At 40.0% G+C, this 18,770-nt stretch overlaps 1 protein-coding gene across 3 annotated transcripts in view; it reads right to left on the bottom strand.

Annotated features, from left to right (window-relative positions):
• MTUS2 (microtubule associated scaffold protein 2) overlaps window positions 1–18,770 on the bottom strand; it is a 264,605-nt gene that overhangs the window by 190,350 nt on the left and 55,485 nt on the right. The gene's annotated exons all lie outside the window — the stretch shown is intronic.

Genomic DNA, 18,770 nt, shown 5'->3' with positions numbered 1-18,770 from the left:
AAATTGTCACATTACTATAAAAATAATGCTCAGTTTGTCTCCAGCAGACAGCAAAAAGTCAGCAGAAAAGGATGTCAGGAAAAGAGGCAGAGGGAGATGGGAAGAGCTCCCATCTTCAGCTCCACCAGGTACCATTTTCCTGATTAAAGAAGGCCTTCCTAGGCCATCAGGCAAAACACAGTCTTGGCTACACGAGCCCATGGCATTTCCCATGACACTGGGTAGGCAGAAACCCTCTTTCCAGTATCATGAGGTCAGGACCACAGGACCCTTTCAGCTCTTCACTGCTTCTTTAGGCAGAGGACCAGGATGGACCAGGCCTATACATCAGTTTTCAAAATGAGCTATCACACCTTTGAGGGAAAAGGAGATCACCTTTTACAGCCCAACAGCTACAATAGGAATTTACATTAAATAATACTCTCAAGAATAGTGAGGGGAGGGGAAAGGTTAGTTCAAGATTATGACCAGCAGATAAACACCTTTTGTCAACTGATTTTTCCCCTGTATATCCATTAATATCATGCTAATAGGAAAGGAAATGTGATGCCATGGATTAAGGCATCTTCCCATCGTGTCTAATTAAACATACCTAAAATGAAGCTTCCTAATTTGGTTTGGGGTTTTTTCTTTTTGCTTTTGTTTTGCTGGGAGAAATATCACACCAATTATCATTGCTTTTCATTCTGAAAACAGAAACTTAGCAATTTCAATTGTAGATGAGTATTAGAATAAAATCTGATAAAATATGTGGTTCTTGTAAGGTACACTGACAAGGATCCTTTAGCAGTAGATTTTTTTTTTCTGGAAAATGTAGTCTGATAGTAGTGTCTGTATTTATTGTGGAATAAACTCAGCAATGAATGGCATAAAATGAACAGAAGAGTGTAGTCACAAAGCAGTCAGTCACACATTTTACTCATTTGTACACTGTTTATCTTCTGGTATATGTCACAAGAAGTAATCATTTAAATAAACAACTTCTTTAGTAGGTAATAAAATGTTACTGAGTTTCCAGTCTCACAGCATGTGCTATGGCTATAAATCAGATTATTCTAAACTTGTACTGATTTGCAGCACTGGGAGGCATTTCAGAAATGCCACAATTGAAAGGGAGGTGCTGGATTTTTGTTCCTCTGTAGTGTCTGTCTCTGCAGCAATCCCGAGAAGGCCATGGGTGTTTGGAAATGTGCCCATGCCTTTCCAGCTACATCAGCTGTTACAATTTGCAATGTTACCTCTCCTGCAAACATTGCCTAACTTTTATATTGCCCAATTTTTTAAATGTGTGCAAACCACTTTCAGCTGTCAGTTGTGGTTATTGCTGGAAGTGCTGTGCGGTAAATTACCAAATGTGGTGCACTGGGAAAATCTGCCAAGAGGCGATAAAAAAATTACTTTGATCAACACTGGCATCCCAGATGCAGAAGAACAAAGCAACAAAAAGAGCATCTCTTATTGTACTGACCTCTCTGGTTTTGGGGTGCATTTGGTCCATCTCTCCAGTCAGAGATGATCGCCTACAACTGGCCCCTCTACACTCTGCTTCTGGGCTCCTTGAGGAAGAAAAGGTAGAAGCCAGCACCCCTTTTTAATGATCTCTCTACTACAGTCTTCTCTTTTGAAGAAGATGATGGCACCCATGAGGAAGATAGGGGTGTTCCTGATCCTGAATGACCAAGCTGGCCAGTAACTTCCTTTGCGGAATCTGTCTTCAGCTCATATCCTCTACCAGACAGAGTGTGTGCTGTCCTAGGAACATGAGGAGTACTGGGTGCCTTGGGAAAGGGATTTCACAGCACTCAGGATGCGTGAAACCTTCCTGACAGCACAGTGGATGCATCAGGGTGATTAATGTTGCATGCTGCCACCTGAGAACATCTGCAGAGAGACAGGGAGATGCCTCATCTGTCCCTTTTAAATACCACATAGAAAAGGAAGAGGTTAGTGTCTTTTGGACAATTCTTTATGCAAGGGGTGGTCCCACACCAATCCTATAAAGACTCCTCTAGAAAGAGCTTTGTATTAAGAACTGTGTATTAACTTCCCTCTTACTCTAGCTCACAGCATGCCTGTGTGAGAATCCTATATAGCAGCAAGTGACCCAAGCAAGGAGAACACAGCACCAGGTCAGAGTAAAGTTGGGCAAAGCAGTTACACAAAAATCTAACCCCTCAGATTTTCACTGGGTAAATGATAATGAAACTCCTGTTCATCTCCTCATATTTTCTGCTCCTTATATTTTAAATGAGGCAGAGTTACTCAGTATTTTATCAAATCCCAATTCTTTCTATGCAACAAACAAGGAATTTCAAAACTTTTTCAAAATAGCACTGGACACTCATCAAAACATAAGGATTCCAAAGTTTGGCATGAGACCATGCAGTCTACTTTTAACAACACTTGAAACAAGTGAGAAATGCTGCTTGGAAGCTGTTAACACACAGCTAAACTCTCATCTCTGCACAGTGCTCAGGAGAGGACTGCTTAGGAAATCGTGGTTTGGAGGCACTACGCTGAGCTGGCCCTGTGCAAACACACTCAGTCCAGTGCACCTGGGGTAAAATCTCTTAGAGGATTCTCAGCTCACATTTTTCCATTAGTTTCTCAGGAAAGAGGACTGGATCACCCCCACTATGAACACAGGCTGAGAGAGCTGGGCTCGCTCAGTCTGGGGAAGAGAAGGTTCTGGGGACACCCTACAGCATCCTTTCAGAACCTAAAGGGGGCCTACAAGAAAGAGGGGCTTTTTACAAGGACGTGTGTTGCTAGGACAAGAGGGAACAGATTTAAACTGAAAGCCATGATACACGATGGGGCCCTGCTCTCCTGGAGATGGCTGAACACCTGCCTGCCCATGGGGAGCAGTGAATTAATTCCTTTTCCCAGCGTTTACTCTTCCAATTCTCTCCCTGATCCCACTGGTAGGAGAGTGAGTGGCTGTCTGTGGTTAAACACCACAGCACTCCAAGTGCTTACAAGCTGACAGTGTTCTGCTTTCTACATTATTTCTACTACTTGGTCAAGTCCAACAACAACTGCATCAGAGGCTTCCTGTAAATTCAGGGCTGCTCCAGGAACAGAAACAGCAGAGATTATGGAGCAAAAGACACATTTTCAGAAAGAAAGAATGTACCAGGCAAAGAAGACAAGTGAGGGAATGACATGGGGCAGATGTTGGCCATCTGGCTCACTCTCAGGTACACCAGAGGTGCCAGTAGAAGGTCTATAGTAAAATTGCCAGCTCTATTAGCTCTATTAACCTAGATGAATCCCAGTATTCTCTTGGGAGGTCATCAATTTTTGGAAACTGTGCAGAGGCTGGAAAGAGGAGATATCAACACCAGACAAATAAGACTCGTTGCCTTGAAAACTACGAGTAGTGGTCTGGGGACCTGTAAAAGCTTTATCATAATCTCTGGGGAAACCCCTGTCTTAATCATGATTTAGACTAAAGCTTTATTACCTGGGAAATTGCTTCTCCCTCTCAGACCAAGATTTTTTTCTTAATGCTTTTTTACTGCTGTGTTGCTGACACAGGAACTTGGGTTTGTTTTTTTTAATTCCCATTTCATGTTATAATCCTTCTTTACAATTATTATTATTATTACTTATCTATGTCACTATTGTTAAAGTAGAAAATGAAAAAATTACAGTAATTAAACTTGTACATGAAATGGAAGACTTTCAACAATTCACTGCACTTCCATATGCAATCTGTTGTCACAGTTTATATGAGCAGAGAATGACAACAGGCATCTAACTTTCCTGGGAACATTAGCCATGAACTAGAAGCTGCTGAAAGTTTTCAGAGACCAGAAAGGGGAAGGCTATCTTTTCTTATACCTCACATCCATTTCTTGAAACTGAGGTTCAACTCTATCAGGGCCAGACTGTAACTTTTTTTCAGTCTAAGCAAAGTCTCATTCTTCAGGCAGTCCCATTACTTTTATTTATGGAGTAATGTCTCGTTGAATGCACTGTTGGCTGGATCTGACTCTGCACAGAAAAATAAGTTGCCCTATACAGCTTCAGATGTCACCATCACACAATGGAAAACATCCCAGGTTAGATAGATGTAATATGACCAACACGTCAAGAACTTTTACTCCCCTTCTGCTGATTGATTGAATAATTATACCCATGAAATGGGATGATTTACACAATTGCATTGCCTCTTGGCTAGAATAAGCTTTTGCTAGTCAGATGGTCCTGAAGGATGTCTGCTTGTGGAATAAATCTGATGTAATTTGATACACAGCATGACACACAATCAAGATGAAATGATCCTCAGATAATTCTTCCATGTGCAATCATTTCAGGAACACAATTTTAATAATGATATTTTCTTTTTTGTTAGGTTCTTTGGACTATTTTTTCAGATAATGAACAATTACATCAGGAGAAGAACTTATTTTCAAGTTAATGTTTTATTAATTCTTTACCTGGGGCCAGTATCCTAAAGCAGAGGAGACAGCTCTCACTGAAATACTCAATACTGAAGGCCTTTTCCAGTCCAGGCTTCCACAGTGCCTCCTTACTATTACAAATGTCAATCTCCCACTTTTAACAGTCCCAGCTTGGTTATGCCAGTGTTTCACTTGTTTGTTTCTCCCTTTTTCTTCCTCAATCATACTCCTCCATTTTTGCTTCCCACTCAAAAAAACAATAGTAAAGGGAAATCTTAGGATTGGCAAGCATGAATATAAACATATAACAGCATTTTAAAAACATGTGAGTCTTTCCAGTCTCAGTCAAAGCATCATGCCTGCTCGACAATAGGGATGATCCATGTCCAGGACTGAGCTGATGAGCTATGAGTGGAACATATTCCAGCCTGATCAATCAAATGCTCCACTTCCCCAGCAGTGATTAGGATGAAACAGTACTGAGAAAAAGCCCAGTCCCTGTGTCGCTTAAAAAAAGGGGCAGGTTTTTGCTTCATGTCTAGACTTTTTTCTGAAGTAAAGGCACACGGATGTCATTATTGCCAAAAGTAAAAACTTCCATGTGACATTCAGAAACTGGTTCTGGAACAATTTAATTTCATCTTTTACAGCATGCTTCTCCCCAAAAAAAGCTCTTCATGGAGGTGGGATTAGCGATTAAGAGATGTGGAGGGTGGAACACATATGTCTGTGAAAAGTGGAATTAATGTGATTATGCTAAGCAGAACGTATTCTGGGCATCAGTGGTTTGCAAAGATTTAAGGAAATGTGCCCCAAGCATAGACTATCTTCTCTGGAAAATAAAGCATGATATTCAGAGAAGGCTGGGATAAAGAGGTATTTTATGAGCAAGTAGAGGAAAATCAACTGCCACTTTATATAAGACACCTTCCCTTTGTTCTGCTCCTTTAATCTCCACCATAACGAAACAATTATAAGAAATTGATGATTCTGAAGAATTGTTAGTCCATATTTTTCCTCATTGGAAAAAAAAAAAGAAAGGAAACAAAAAAAAATACATAACACAAGCAGATAATAATTTGATCAATGCATCAGTATATTGGGCATGAATATTACAAGTTGCTACTCATTCTAATACTCCACTATCAGGTCTAGTTCTGTGAAGAGATTGTTCCTTAGAGGATATAAGAAATCCCAAAATATTTTTCCAAGTCCATGAAATGTAACTATTTTGATGTTACAATCCAACAGGTTTCATGAAGCATGAACTCAGCCAGAAGGGCAAACAGTCTGTGATGCCAATAATTCTGATTGCTTCAGAAAATACCTTCACCCAGACCAGTGCACAAGGGTTTCCCCAGTGAGGCAAATCATGTATTTTTTATCATTATACACATGATCACAACTGGCTTTTGCTTATGCCTGTTGCTTACCTTGCTCTCAACCACTCCATAAGTCATGCAGGCATAACTTACATCCTGTACAGCAACATATTACTGCACTTTAGTGCTGTAGCAGGGTGGTCTGTTGTGACACACCAGCAGAGCAAAAAGTAGGACAGGCCATTTGCAAGGTAACATGGCTTTTAAGAAACCAAGCTGTTGAAATTTTTTCACTTCATAGTGCCTCTAAATGCCATAGTTACCTTTCATGGCTTACACAAGCAATCCCTCTCACAGTGCTCCAAGGCATTTCTGCACAGTGGAGACAACTCCAAGCACAAAGCAAATGCTCACGATTCATAATGTTTTGTCTTCAGAAAACAGACAAAAATATCTCTTCACCTTGGCCACAGGATGACCAAGCACACACATGCACAAACTCTATCTACTGGTTTGGTTTCAAAGCCAGAGTCAAAGCAACTGCAAGAGACAAGATATTCCCAAATGACAGAAATTTGCACCTAGGTAACTCTAACAGCAAACAGCTGTACGGATGTGAGTGTGCTTATTTGTGTCGTTTTATTCCACTACAGAATTTATAGCACTCAAAACTGTGTTCCAGACGTATTTGGTTCTGAGAAGAACATACCCACACTTTCTGTTCACAGCAACATTTGTAGAACTATTGCTCAGTAATGCATAAATTTCACATGCAGAATCCCACACATGCAACAGCAGAAATAACCTGCAGTATCTGCACTGGCAAGAGGTTGCCTTCAGAAAAAGAAAACAATTTACCCAAGCACTTGTGCACAAAGTATAGAAGACAGCTACAAGGTGTTTGTTAAGACAGTGTGCTTATTAGTTCCTAGTTATTCTGAGTTGCTTATTCAAAACTCGTTTAACCAAAAATATTTGTCATTCTTTTTTATAATAAGAATTACAAATATGGATGTCTACTGGAGATGCGGCACAACAGAGAATTCTGAATATTTTCTTTATAGAGAAGATAAAATTAGGCAATTAGACCAAACTACACTAAAACAACTGAAAAGCTGAGTAATTTTCATAACACAATTGATTTCTTACCGCATGGTGCCATTTAAGGGATTAGAAGAACTCACCAGGGTAATATCAAACTTGATTAGAAGCCAAGGGACCTGATTGTTATCTCCATTAAGCCAGACAAAACATAATTGACACCAGCAACTCTCAATTTTCACCAGTGTAACTAAAAAGAAAGCCAAGCACCTTATCTTTCACTTGGGTAGGTCATTTTCATATCTTTGAGTGATTAATAGTGATTGTTTCAACCCCCTTGAAAATTTCAAAGACAGTGTTTCTGGTATTTGCACAGCTAGGTGTGCTGATATTACATGGGTCTGAGTGCCTTCATATAAAGAACAATTCACACAGCAAACAAAAGGAATATCTTATGTAAACTTGGAGAAAACCTTTAACATGTTCAGCATGCCAAGACCCTTGCCCCTCCACAAGTAAATATATAAAGATAATGGGATGAAATTTTCCACATACTGAGGTACACAGGGGAGGAAGTAAGAACTGGGAAGCTTTTCAAGAGCTCCCGAGATAGGTGTGACAAATCACAGTCAACAGATACTGTAGGGCTGGATACATCTGAACTCAGACATCTACACTGCAGGTAAATATGCACCAGGTTGTTGGCCAAACCACCTTTGTCCACAGTGGTTAAAACAGTAACTTAGTAACAGAAGGATTTATCTCAGATAAAAACTCACATATATGAATGTGTCACCAAAATTATTTCTCCTCTTGGGATGGAAGAGAAGGACTTCAACCAGAAACCTCAGAATTGTATGTAAACTTGAAAACAGAAAGAGCCAGCATCAATTGAAATGTGGATGAGGTATAGTATGCATTAAGGATGAGGTAATCTGGGGTTATTCACCTCTGCTGGTGAGCTGCTGCAAAGAACCCCTGCAGAACAGATGTTCCCTGCAGAAATAATGAGTGTCCATAAAAAAACAAACAGCATGTCATTACTTCTCAGCCTGTCTTCCAATTTTCCTTGCTCAACACTAATATACCTGCTGGCCTGCCTTCTCCATTTTCTATAACCTTATTTTCCTTTTTATTCTAGTTTATTTTTATCATCTACTGAGTATCACAAATGAAAGGTAGGCAACAAATTTATTTCCCTATATGAATGTACCTTTATAACTTCAAACATTGACAGATTATTTGGTTAAAGGATAAACTTTCACGAAAAACTTTGTCTAAATTTATACTCTGTAAGAGTAATGCAAATGTTTATACAATTTTAATTATATATCAGTCAAGGCTTTCTCTAAACAAATAAACATATATAATTCACACCTTGGAGAGGTTGAATACCACTTGAAAGGATGACTGTAAACTAAACTAAAACTGTTTAGCCAATTTTCCTTCTCTGTGCTGAGTGAGCCCCCAGAAGGAAAACCACCTGCACACAAAATCCAGAATGATTCTGTTTTTCCAGTGAGATGCTCTATGGGAAGCAGCTCTGCTGCTCCAGGCAGTTTGAGGCCAGCAGCATCCAAGGGCCCAGCTAAGGAAAGTCCCAGGGCCTTCCCTGGAAGCAGAGAAGCTGGCACACTGAACACCCTTCCCAAAGAGGGAATGAAAGCAACAAGCTGTGCCCTCCATTGCACAACCAAAACCTCCAGCTTTGGTCCTGCACTGAGCACAGGCCTGGCCCCTCTGGCTGCTGAAGCCAAATTTCTCTGCAGTAGGTGACATGTCCAGGGGAATCCTTCTAAGAAATAATAATGGTAAAGGGTAAGTATTTCAGCCATCAGCCTATGGAAAATGCACCTTAGAGACACCCGTGTGACACTTGTGACACTTTCATTGTGTCCTCGTCCTCTGCAGCTTATGGCTTGGCAGAGGGGGTTGGTGTCTTGCATGCAATTTTTGTGCTTCTTGAATAAAATATGCCCAATATATGAGTGTTACATAGAAAAAAAAAAAAAAAAAGAAGAAAGAAAATCACATTTCAATCAAGATATTAGCAGCTAAAAAAGCTATTATAGCAACTGAAAACCATGAAGATTTAATCTGCTCTGACCATGCTCTGTCCTTCCACTTCTGCTGCTGATTAGACATCAGAGGCACCATCTTCACAGAATAACAGAATGGAATCCCTCAGGAAGTCATATTGCTTCTCCCGTAGGAACAGACAGAAATTTTCTCCAGAACCATGACTCCCCATTGGTTTATTATATCTCACTAGTGAGGCACAACAGCAGAACTTTTAACTTTTTTTATCATATCTCTCCTAGCCAAACTGGCTGTGAACCATGCCCTGAAAATCAGCAGCACCAAAAAGCAGGATGAATGGACACCTAGGTGATCCTGGACTGAATAAGCCATCCCAACCAAATTTCCACATATGCTACGATGCCAAGCAGGAAATCTCCATGCTGGCAAGTTCAGGAGCAAAACTCCCTATTTTCTCAGCTGGCTTTCATTTTTGATGCCACAGTGATGATTGCATTTGGTACAGCAATGGCACTTCTGCTGTCACATGCTGCTGTTGCTAGCATAGCAACCCACAATCAGTGTGAGGCTAGAAAAATCTCCTGAGCTGTGCAGTTCAACAAAACAGCAGGTCCTCTGGATACCATCTATACCTGTAAGTGAACAATTTCAGTAATGGCTTTGTCAGTCCTTCCTGAAAGCAGTACTAATGGGCCACAAATAACAAAATGAAGTTCAGCTGCTAAAAGACCACAACAAACTGTTGAAGGAAGGGAAATTATTGTCATAAAACATTTGTATGGCCTTGTGAATTCTGCACTGCACTGTGCAGAACACCTCGCCCTGCCCTAAACTTCTTGCTGTTGCTAAGACAACTCCATCAATGGAAAAGAAGCAATGCAGATTCCAGTGGCAAGAACTCCAAAGGGGATGTATTGGCTACTAGGCTTTGCTAGCAGACAAAGTGTGTTGGTGCAAAGGGCAGGATGGCTGCTGTGGCTCTGGAAGACTGTCTGACACAGGAACTCAACCAAGAGCAAAGACAATGGGGATACAGTGGGAACATCCCAACAAACAGCAGGGTCTCCTTGTTCCCAGAAATGCCACTGTGTTCTTGACTGAGTCAGGCTCTAGGGAACATCACTGGAGCTCCTAGGAGCATCACTAGGAATTCCAACAGCAACATCTCCTACCCAGACCATTTATCTCTTATCATTTCTGCCTGGTGTATGCCAGCAGCAATGTACCTGCCTAGGCTGGGAGTAACTGAGCCTTTAGGGAAAGCTTTTCCTTCCAGCACTAGAGATTACAAAGTAGTTCATAGTATCAGTTCATGAAACCTGTGTGGAAAGCCCTTTGCAGGAACAAAATCCCACGCCATGAAAGGATCCACAACCTGGCTCTCCCCATCAGTTTATTGTAGATGTTTCATACCACATTTGCATAGATGCTCTTTACTGGATGCTGACCATCTTTTACAGAATATTACTTGGATTATCTATCTGAAAGTCAAAATGTGGATCCTACAGTGTATCACAGGAAATTGCATCAGTGAACTTAATAACTTAAAGTTTTCTGGAGGAAAATATCACTATCCTTGAGGGAAGCACACAGAAGTGCATACTTGATGGAGCTCATCTAGACTGCCTTAGGATGCTTCAGTGCTTAACACAACACTGCTGACTGGCCTTCCTCTACCAAATTTATGATTTTAGGTATACAGAAAAAGCAGATTTAAGATTGGCAAGCAGAACACGTTACAAGAAGGCAAACCTCTATAACTTATCCTCTCAGGCACTCATGGCCTAAAGCAATGAATTGCAAGTACTAAGGGAGTGAAATCTGACAGCTTGTTTACATTGTGAGGTTCGTATGCATCCACATCTTTGCATAGATAAAAAAAAAATACTCTGTCTCTTAAAAGAACTCTTCCCAATAAGGAAATACAAATCAAGTAATTGTCTCTTCTCTACCACCCCTTTGAAGAACATTTAGGAAAGTTTTTCATTTCACTTCCAGAGATCTCTCTTGATGCATCTTTGTGGGAAGAGACTTCCAGCAGCACATACACTCTTAGGTCCTACCACTGGGGGCTTGGTCACGTTCACAGAGGTGACTGGAAGGTACCTGTTGTGCTTGCTTGCATTACACCATCTCCATCACAGTGCCACTCATTCCTCCTAGGAATTTCTCTATTTTACTACAGCATCTCTAACACAGCATCAAAAACATGTGCACTAATACCAGGACTGGGACATGACAGACACATGTCTAATTTGGATGTTCTAGGGTTTAAGACTTCCTATTCTTCCCCCTGCTCACATATTTCACATGGCTTAATTAAATGGCAAAATGAGACATTGCCAAATGTTTCTTTCTCACTGAAAAAGAGACAGCTATTTAAAGAATGTTGTTACACTAGCCACATTTCATCACAAAAAATGAATACCTATAATTACAGTATCTGTGATTATACAATGTCAAACACAGGAAAAATAAGCACTCCAACATTTTGAGGAAAAAATTGTAACCTGTATTATCCACATTCAGGCTAAAAATTCTGGATCTTGTCCCAGCCTCAGAAATAAAATATACCCAGCAGTAATTGAAAAACAAATGCATTTGATTATAATCTTACCATACTCTAGCTTTTGCATTCCCCAGCTATGTGGCAAAAAGATGGAAAAATCCCATTACATGCACCAGGAGACAAATTTTTAAGGTATCTCTGCAAACATCAGTTATCTTTACACTTAGATATTTCTGGCCTTGGAGCTTGAGCCCTATTACATTACATCTGTGAAATATTTGGCCATTCATTCATAATACATTTTGACAGTGCCAACGGAGCTGCTGAACAAAAATACTGCTGGGCTTGTGGGTTTGCCTTCACGTTGAGATGGTGGCAGTCCTGGCTTCCTTTTCACCTGATGTCATTTGTGAGGGCTTGAAAGTTTGTCCATGAGGGGCTGAGCAGCTGGAGGCAGTGGTGGGGGGACACACCTGGAGTGAGCCAGAGCCTGGCAGAATGCTATATGCAATGCCAAAAATCCCCTCCAACACCTGAGAGGGTGCAGAGGCCATGCCCAGCTCACAGCAGCTTCCCTCACACCAGACTTGGGCAGATACATCCCTCCTGTAACAAGCCGGGCAGAAATGAGAAGGGATAATTGGTGTAAGGAAGAGATGTTGCTGCTGGACCTCCTGATGAGGGAGCTCCAAGTAATGATCCTCAAGGCATGAGTCAGCCAAGAAAACAGGGGCATTTCTGGGACCAGGAGCCCCCTATTACTTGTTGGGATCTTCACACTATTTTCTCCAGATGGTACTCTGTCTTCCTGTACACCTTGTGAGGCTGTGGTTACCCTTGATGGGCAGGTGTGGAACACAGGGTGTGAGAGAACTGTGCTATCATTTGCCCTCAGCTAGAAACCACAGGTTTCCCTCTCACTGAATGACATGAAACTCTGTCAATTGACTCTTTCTCCATAAGTTACCAAGATGCCTTTATATTACTTGTATATAGCCCTATTGATTTTTTTCAGTACTTAAATGCTCTAAGAAAATCAATGTTTCAGCAAATAGAGTGGAGCAGAAGTATCATAGAATCCCATTTGCCATTCCAGCACAAGAGATCATGGTTAAGTTAAAGGAAATAACTTGTACGATGTGGGATGATGGATTTAGAGAAAAACTGCAGAAGACACAGAAAATGGGTGAGTGGAGAGACATGAAATTAAAAACAAAATAGAAAAAGATACACTGAAGATAAAGATAGCGGCTGTGGATACAACTTAGTTGATTTTAGCAATCCAAAACTTAGCTGTCTAGTCCAAGATAATAATTTTAGCTTTCTGCATGTAGTGAATAGAGAGCTGGAGCCATCTCCACAGAGGATTCAGCCTAAGGCAGGACAATGCATCACACATTTCTTCACCTATCCCAAAGTCTACACTCAGAGGGGATGTGTAACTTTTGTGTTTTAACAGCACTGGAGTTGATAAAGACCATGCATAATTTTGAGTGTTGTACCTATTTAACAGAAGGCCCTCTAACCCAACATATTTTTGTTCTGAAGATAAGAATCATTTGGTTTTCTTGGAAAAATCTGACATTTCTTTGTGTCAGAGGAAAGATTTCCTTATAATTGCTTACCAGCAGGTCCTGGTCTGAATATTCAAATAATTTATGAGCACAAAACCTATTTATTTGCTGTATTTTATTAATAATGGGCCAAACTTATCACTAGTACAATCTCATGTATTGCCATTCACTTCTAAGTTGCTACATATGCTTACACAGCAGAGAATTAGGCCAGCTACAGTCAAATGCCTCATTACTAGTCAGGTCAGACAATAAATCAGATCTTCTATTTGCAAAGTACTGCAATTTGTGTCTAATGACTGGAAGAATTGGTATATAAAGTAATTATCAAAACTGGAAAGCAATTATCTCCTAGATATGCAAAACCTCATCTGAAATTTGAACTTCAAAAGAGAAAAAAGGATGGCAGGTGTAAAGGCTTTCTGCCTCCTATGTCCTTCTCACACATACCAGGAGTTTTGGCATATTTTATACACAAGGACATTCCATTGCCCCAAAAACCTGAACACTTCTGACACCTACCAATCACTCTGAATTTCCTCACTAACTTTACCGACTTTTAGTACACACCTTACCATCCTTTCTGCATTGCTCATAACACCTGTTGTCAAAAAGATAAGAAACATGATCGCATCTACAACTTCTAATTAATACACAAGGGTTCTAAATCATTTGCCTAAAGTGTCAGTCACAAAGTAGGACAAACCTTTCCAGCCAAGTTTAAAACAAATCTAATTAATTGTCTCCCCTCTGCATTTTAAGTGATGAGTCTACTGCACATATCTGCAGGTGACCTATTATTTCCCACAAAATAATCACAGCCCAAAGGAAGTCCCCAAAGACAAAGCACACATGGGATGTCTAGTCCAGCTCTTTCAGAATTAGAACAAACACCCCAGACTGAGTTTTTCTGGCTATGAAATAAGTGAGATTTTACAATTTTACCCAAGCCTGTTTCCCTTACATTCCCAGAAATCCCATATTCACTGCTGAGATACAGCACACAAACTTCCAGAAAGATGAGCTTTCCCTCATGGGAAGTTAGGTGAGGGATCAGAAGTTGGTTTACAACAGAGCCCTAGTTTCAATTTCAATACAACCATTTGTTTCTTGTGAAATTACTAATATTAGTCACCTAAAGCCAGTTGGCTGAAGTGGGGTAAGAACACTTAAATATTTTAAAAAACTTTATTTTACAGTCTTTTCTTTAGTGTGTACATCTGACAAAGAGCAGAAGACACAGAAAGCTTGTTGAAAAATATGGATTACTGCCCTACCAGTGCAAGTCCAAAAACAAAGCATGGGCTGCACATAAACTGGGTATCATATGCTCCTTTACAGTTATAAGGCAGAGTAATTTCTGGAGGTACCCATTAGACCACATGGAATCGAGTTGCTGTCTGCAAGGTGCACCTTGCACACCTCCTGCATTACTTACTATTTGGTTTCTGCTGAAGATGCTCCCTGGGAAAGACTCTTGCTCTGATCATCAGAAGCCTTCAAAAGATATCAAAATGGGGAAAAAAAATCACTCTAGGTCAATAGGAAAGTTCTTTGAATTATAGAATTACTATTAAAATGTCAGTATTTTTTTTCACACAAGGACCACTCTCAATTATGTTTGAACTACATTTTCTACTAATTTCTATTTTCTAGCATAGATTTTCTATTTATATCATTGCCTGAGTTGCAGCTTGCACTTCAGCACAAGCTTTGGGCCAATGCAGTGCTGGGAGAACTGAACACTCTGCGAGCAGTTTTCAGACATGGATGCAGTGCTTCTGGGTCAGGATGAAGTTCTGGGCTTTAAAAGTCAGAGAAAATGAAATTTTCAGCTCAGAGGATGAGTGACTCCAAAACACTACAGGATGCAATCTTTAAGATAGTGACCTCTTGACAGCTTAAGTGCTGTGTGCCATAGAGGGCATAGGTAAGTAACGCTTTTTAATTTCTCAGAATTGTTTTGATGGGCAATTACACATGCTTTGGAAATTCTCGTGGCCATGAAAATCTTTGTATAACCTCTCTTAGGACAGTATAGAGAAAAAGCAATATCAGATTAAATACTCATAAAATATTCTAAGAGCATAATAAATAAAGTAACCTCTTACACTGCTATCTATTTGGTATACTTTTCTTTACTCATTTGTTTAGAGCACAAGTAGTGATGAAAACTTACTATTTCTTCAAAAGAGCATTCTGAAAACTTAACAAATGAAAAGTTATATTTTAGTATGCAATTAGATATTTTCTCTCTTTGCTTTATCTTACTATTTGTCGTTAGATTTCTTTACTACATACTTTTCCTGAATCTTGCTAAATAAATATTCATGCTCAAGACAGGGGTGAGAGGAGGCACATATTTGATTGATATCCCAGAAGAATGAGATTCTGGCTATGAAAATGTGATTAGACTGATCTCTCCCCATCCAGGAAAAAAAAGGCATTTATAAATCAAAGTTACTATATAATTTGGTTACAGGTATTCAATGGAAAAACAATCCTCATTGTCAGTTATATATTTCCATTTATATTTTAAAAAATATTGATTCTGAGAGATGAGGAGGGTATATCTCTGTGCTTCATTATTTCAGGTGACACATGACAAATTATGTTTTTTCCATGGACTTTCATAGAGTCTCTTTCAGAAAAGACTCTTCCTTCAGCACTCAGCTGTTAATCCAGTTTTTTATTGGAAGAAATGCTACAGCAAAAGATGAAAAAAGCGCCTGTGAGCATGTTAATCACAGAGTGATTGATGCTGCCATTACAAGGAAAGGTTAGGTAACATCCTCAGCAGTTTTCACCACTATTTACAACACAGTGTCAGTCATCCAAACTATGGACTGATCAATGCACAGACTTCAAATTAATTCAATAAGAGTCCTCTGAATGCAATGGCAAGTCTGATAGCATTCATCTATTTTTATTTCCCCTCCCTCTTTCAGCACATTGCTGAAGTCTGAAGACATCTGAAACTTATGAGATTTTAGAAAGAGATTGAGTCATTAGAGAGCGCCCAAAGGAAGACAGTGAAGATGGTGGAGGGTCTGGAGGGGAAATCGCATGAGGAGCTGCTGAGGTCACTTGGTCTGTCAGCCTGGAGCAGAGGAGACTGAGGGGAGACCTCATTGCAGTCAGCAGCTTCCTCATGGAGGGAGAAAGGGGAGCAGGCACTGATCTCTGCTCTGTGGTGCCAGTGACAGGACCAGAGGGAATGGCCTGAAGTTGTGTCAGGGAGGTTTAGGTTGGATATTAGAAATAGGTTCTTCACCCAGAGGGTGGTTGGGCATTGGAACAGGCTCCCCAGGGAAGCAGTCACAGCACCAGCCTGACAGAGCTCAAGAAGTGCTTGGACAGCTCTCCCAGGTCCATGGTGTGGCTCTTGGGGATGGTCCTGTGCAGGGCCAGGAGCTGGACTCGATGATCCTTGAGGGTCCCTTCAAACTTGACATATTCTGTGACTCATGGTCAGACTACCAAAGACAGCATCTTGCTCTGGCTCCCTACACACATCCTGTCTCATACTGGCATCAGCCACTACAAAACCCACCTAAGAAAGCAGAGAAAAAGGCAGTAGCCAAAATAACAAAACAGGAAAAAAATTAAATTATCACCTCTACGATTTCTTCTGTGAAATAGTTTCACAAAATTCTTGCCAGCTGCATTGCTAACATGACTTCATGTAATTTTACTGGAAAATATGTGAATTCTGGAATGCGGGTACACTACTAATGGAAGCACTATTGTAATGTGAATCAAAAAAGACAAAGTTTTTAGAACTTCTCTGAATGCACTTGTCTTCATAAATTATTTGAAAATAAATATATCTATTGAATCAAAGAGCAAGCAACTACTTCTCATACTATACTTTCTTTAATAATTGGTTTGATTTCCATATATCTTTTTTATTGTCAGGTGTAAAAAAAAAATCACACCTGAATACTAAGAAAAGAAACAATTGAAGAAATTATCATTCTAATAAAATTACCTTCTTTTAAGTCCAGGATTGCATAGTTTATTTCCTTTATGCTAATTTATTCAACAATTAGAAGGATCAGTATTAACTTATCAGTATTCTAGTTCCTTTAAGTGATTTAACTGATAAAACTAAGCACTGCTGCTTTTTATTAGACAGTATAACAAAACTGTTCTGCAGCAATGTAGATCTTAGGGCAGTAAGCCAGGGCAGTAGATGTCCCTTTCCATCTCCATCACTGATTTTATTAACATCAATGTAATTGCTCTGAAGCAATAACCAATGACCAGAGTTTTACCTGCTACATTTCTTCCAAGTGTTAAACACATAACTTCGTAGTTAGCTGAAGACAAACCTCCTTGTTCTCTAGTCCATCTTTTCCAGGTTAGTCCAACCATTTTCTTGAATAATACTTCTAAAACTAAACCAGCCAAGTTGCTACCTGACAACTCATCTTTTGTGGTCGTTTAAATTACCATAACTGAGTACTGCTGTGGTCTGAAAATGCTTTCCTTAGCTTTTCAAACCTGTTGTGAGAAGCTCTCCTTCCACAAACAAACACTAACAGAATTACCAATGTACTGCTTCACTAAAGGCTTGCTGGAATTGCAAACTCATTGTTTTTCACTTGTCGTCTCAACCCAGCCAATCATTGCACAATTACTCAGTGTACACATTGCAGTGGTGTCTGAAGTGGGTCACGGTCATGTCAAGCATTCAGAGATCATGTGAGGTGAAAAGCACAGAGCCAGTTGCTGTTCATCTCCCTTTCACTTTATCATGGACAATGAGTCAACAATACAGCAATGAATTGCAAAGAAAGAGTTGCCAAATAGTCTCATATATGAGATATTTAAAACTAAAATAAATAGAAGGGGAATCAGGTACATTCTCAGCAACCATATGCAACAACACACTCAATTCAGGTACTTAATTTGGGCGACCAGAAGGATGATGTTTAAGTCATAACACAGCTCTCATGTGCTATGAAGTTTAAATGTTATCAGGCCACATCCCTTTCTTTAGCAGGTACCCTAACTTTAGCAGGTTTCCTGCTATCACTATTTAAGCAGATCCCAACGAGTTTCCCTTTCTTCCAGTCATGCGACCAACACACAGTGTTAATGCTTCCAATCTCTTCTGAGACAGAAGCTGACATTTGCAAACCTTTCTGCCTTCTGTGTGGCTACCTGTGAGCAGACTTGGGTGCATCCAGCGGTATGTTCCCTTGCAAAAATGCGGGACAGCCTTGCAAAATGAAAGGATTTATGCAAGAATGTGGGGGGAAAAGAACAAAAGTAAAGCTTTCATGTGCATCCATGGCTGTGAGTCCAAGTGCTGCCAAGTTTGGGGCCTCCTGGGTAGCTTTTCTTCCTAGCTGACAGCCTCCTATTTGATTTTAACTCTGATCCAGGGGCTCACCATCCTGTTTCTGGCACCATAAGGAAATGCCAGTCAATAATATTCCATTAAATCTTCAAAGAAATTCTCTTCATGGTTCCCCACAATTCATCCATTTCAGGCCAGAAACGCTTACTATCCTTTACTTTTCACCTTCCCCATTCAACAGAACTTAACTCCTCCATCCACTCAATCACAGTGCAGAGAGAATAGAAAAAATGTCTCCCAAACATAATTAGCAAAAGTAATCCCCATATTTTGCACCAGTTAATAGGAATCTTTCCTGAGGAAAGACCTTATTTGATTTTGCATTGTAGATTATGATGTCCTACCTATAAAGTCTAAAGCAAAGAAACACTGCCAACTCTTTTTTTTCTTTCATATTTACTGCTATGCACTATCCATTAAGGCAGAAAAACTGCTCCACTTACCTTTTGCAGCAGGCCATACAAATCCCTTTATCAGACAAAATATGATAGGCCACTTTGGCTTTCC

The sequence above is a fragment of the Melospiza melodia genome, chromosome 2 (genome assembly GCF_035770615.1).
Source record: "Melospiza melodia melodia isolate bMelMel2 chromosome 2, bMelMel2.pri, whole genome shotgun sequence".
Classification (NCBI taxonomy): Eukaryota; Metazoa; Chordata; class Aves; order Passeriformes; family Passerellidae; genus Melospiza; species Melospiza melodia.
The sequence above is the reverse complement of the archived record's forward strand: the minus strand, read 5'-3'. Positions and strand labels throughout refer to the sequence as shown.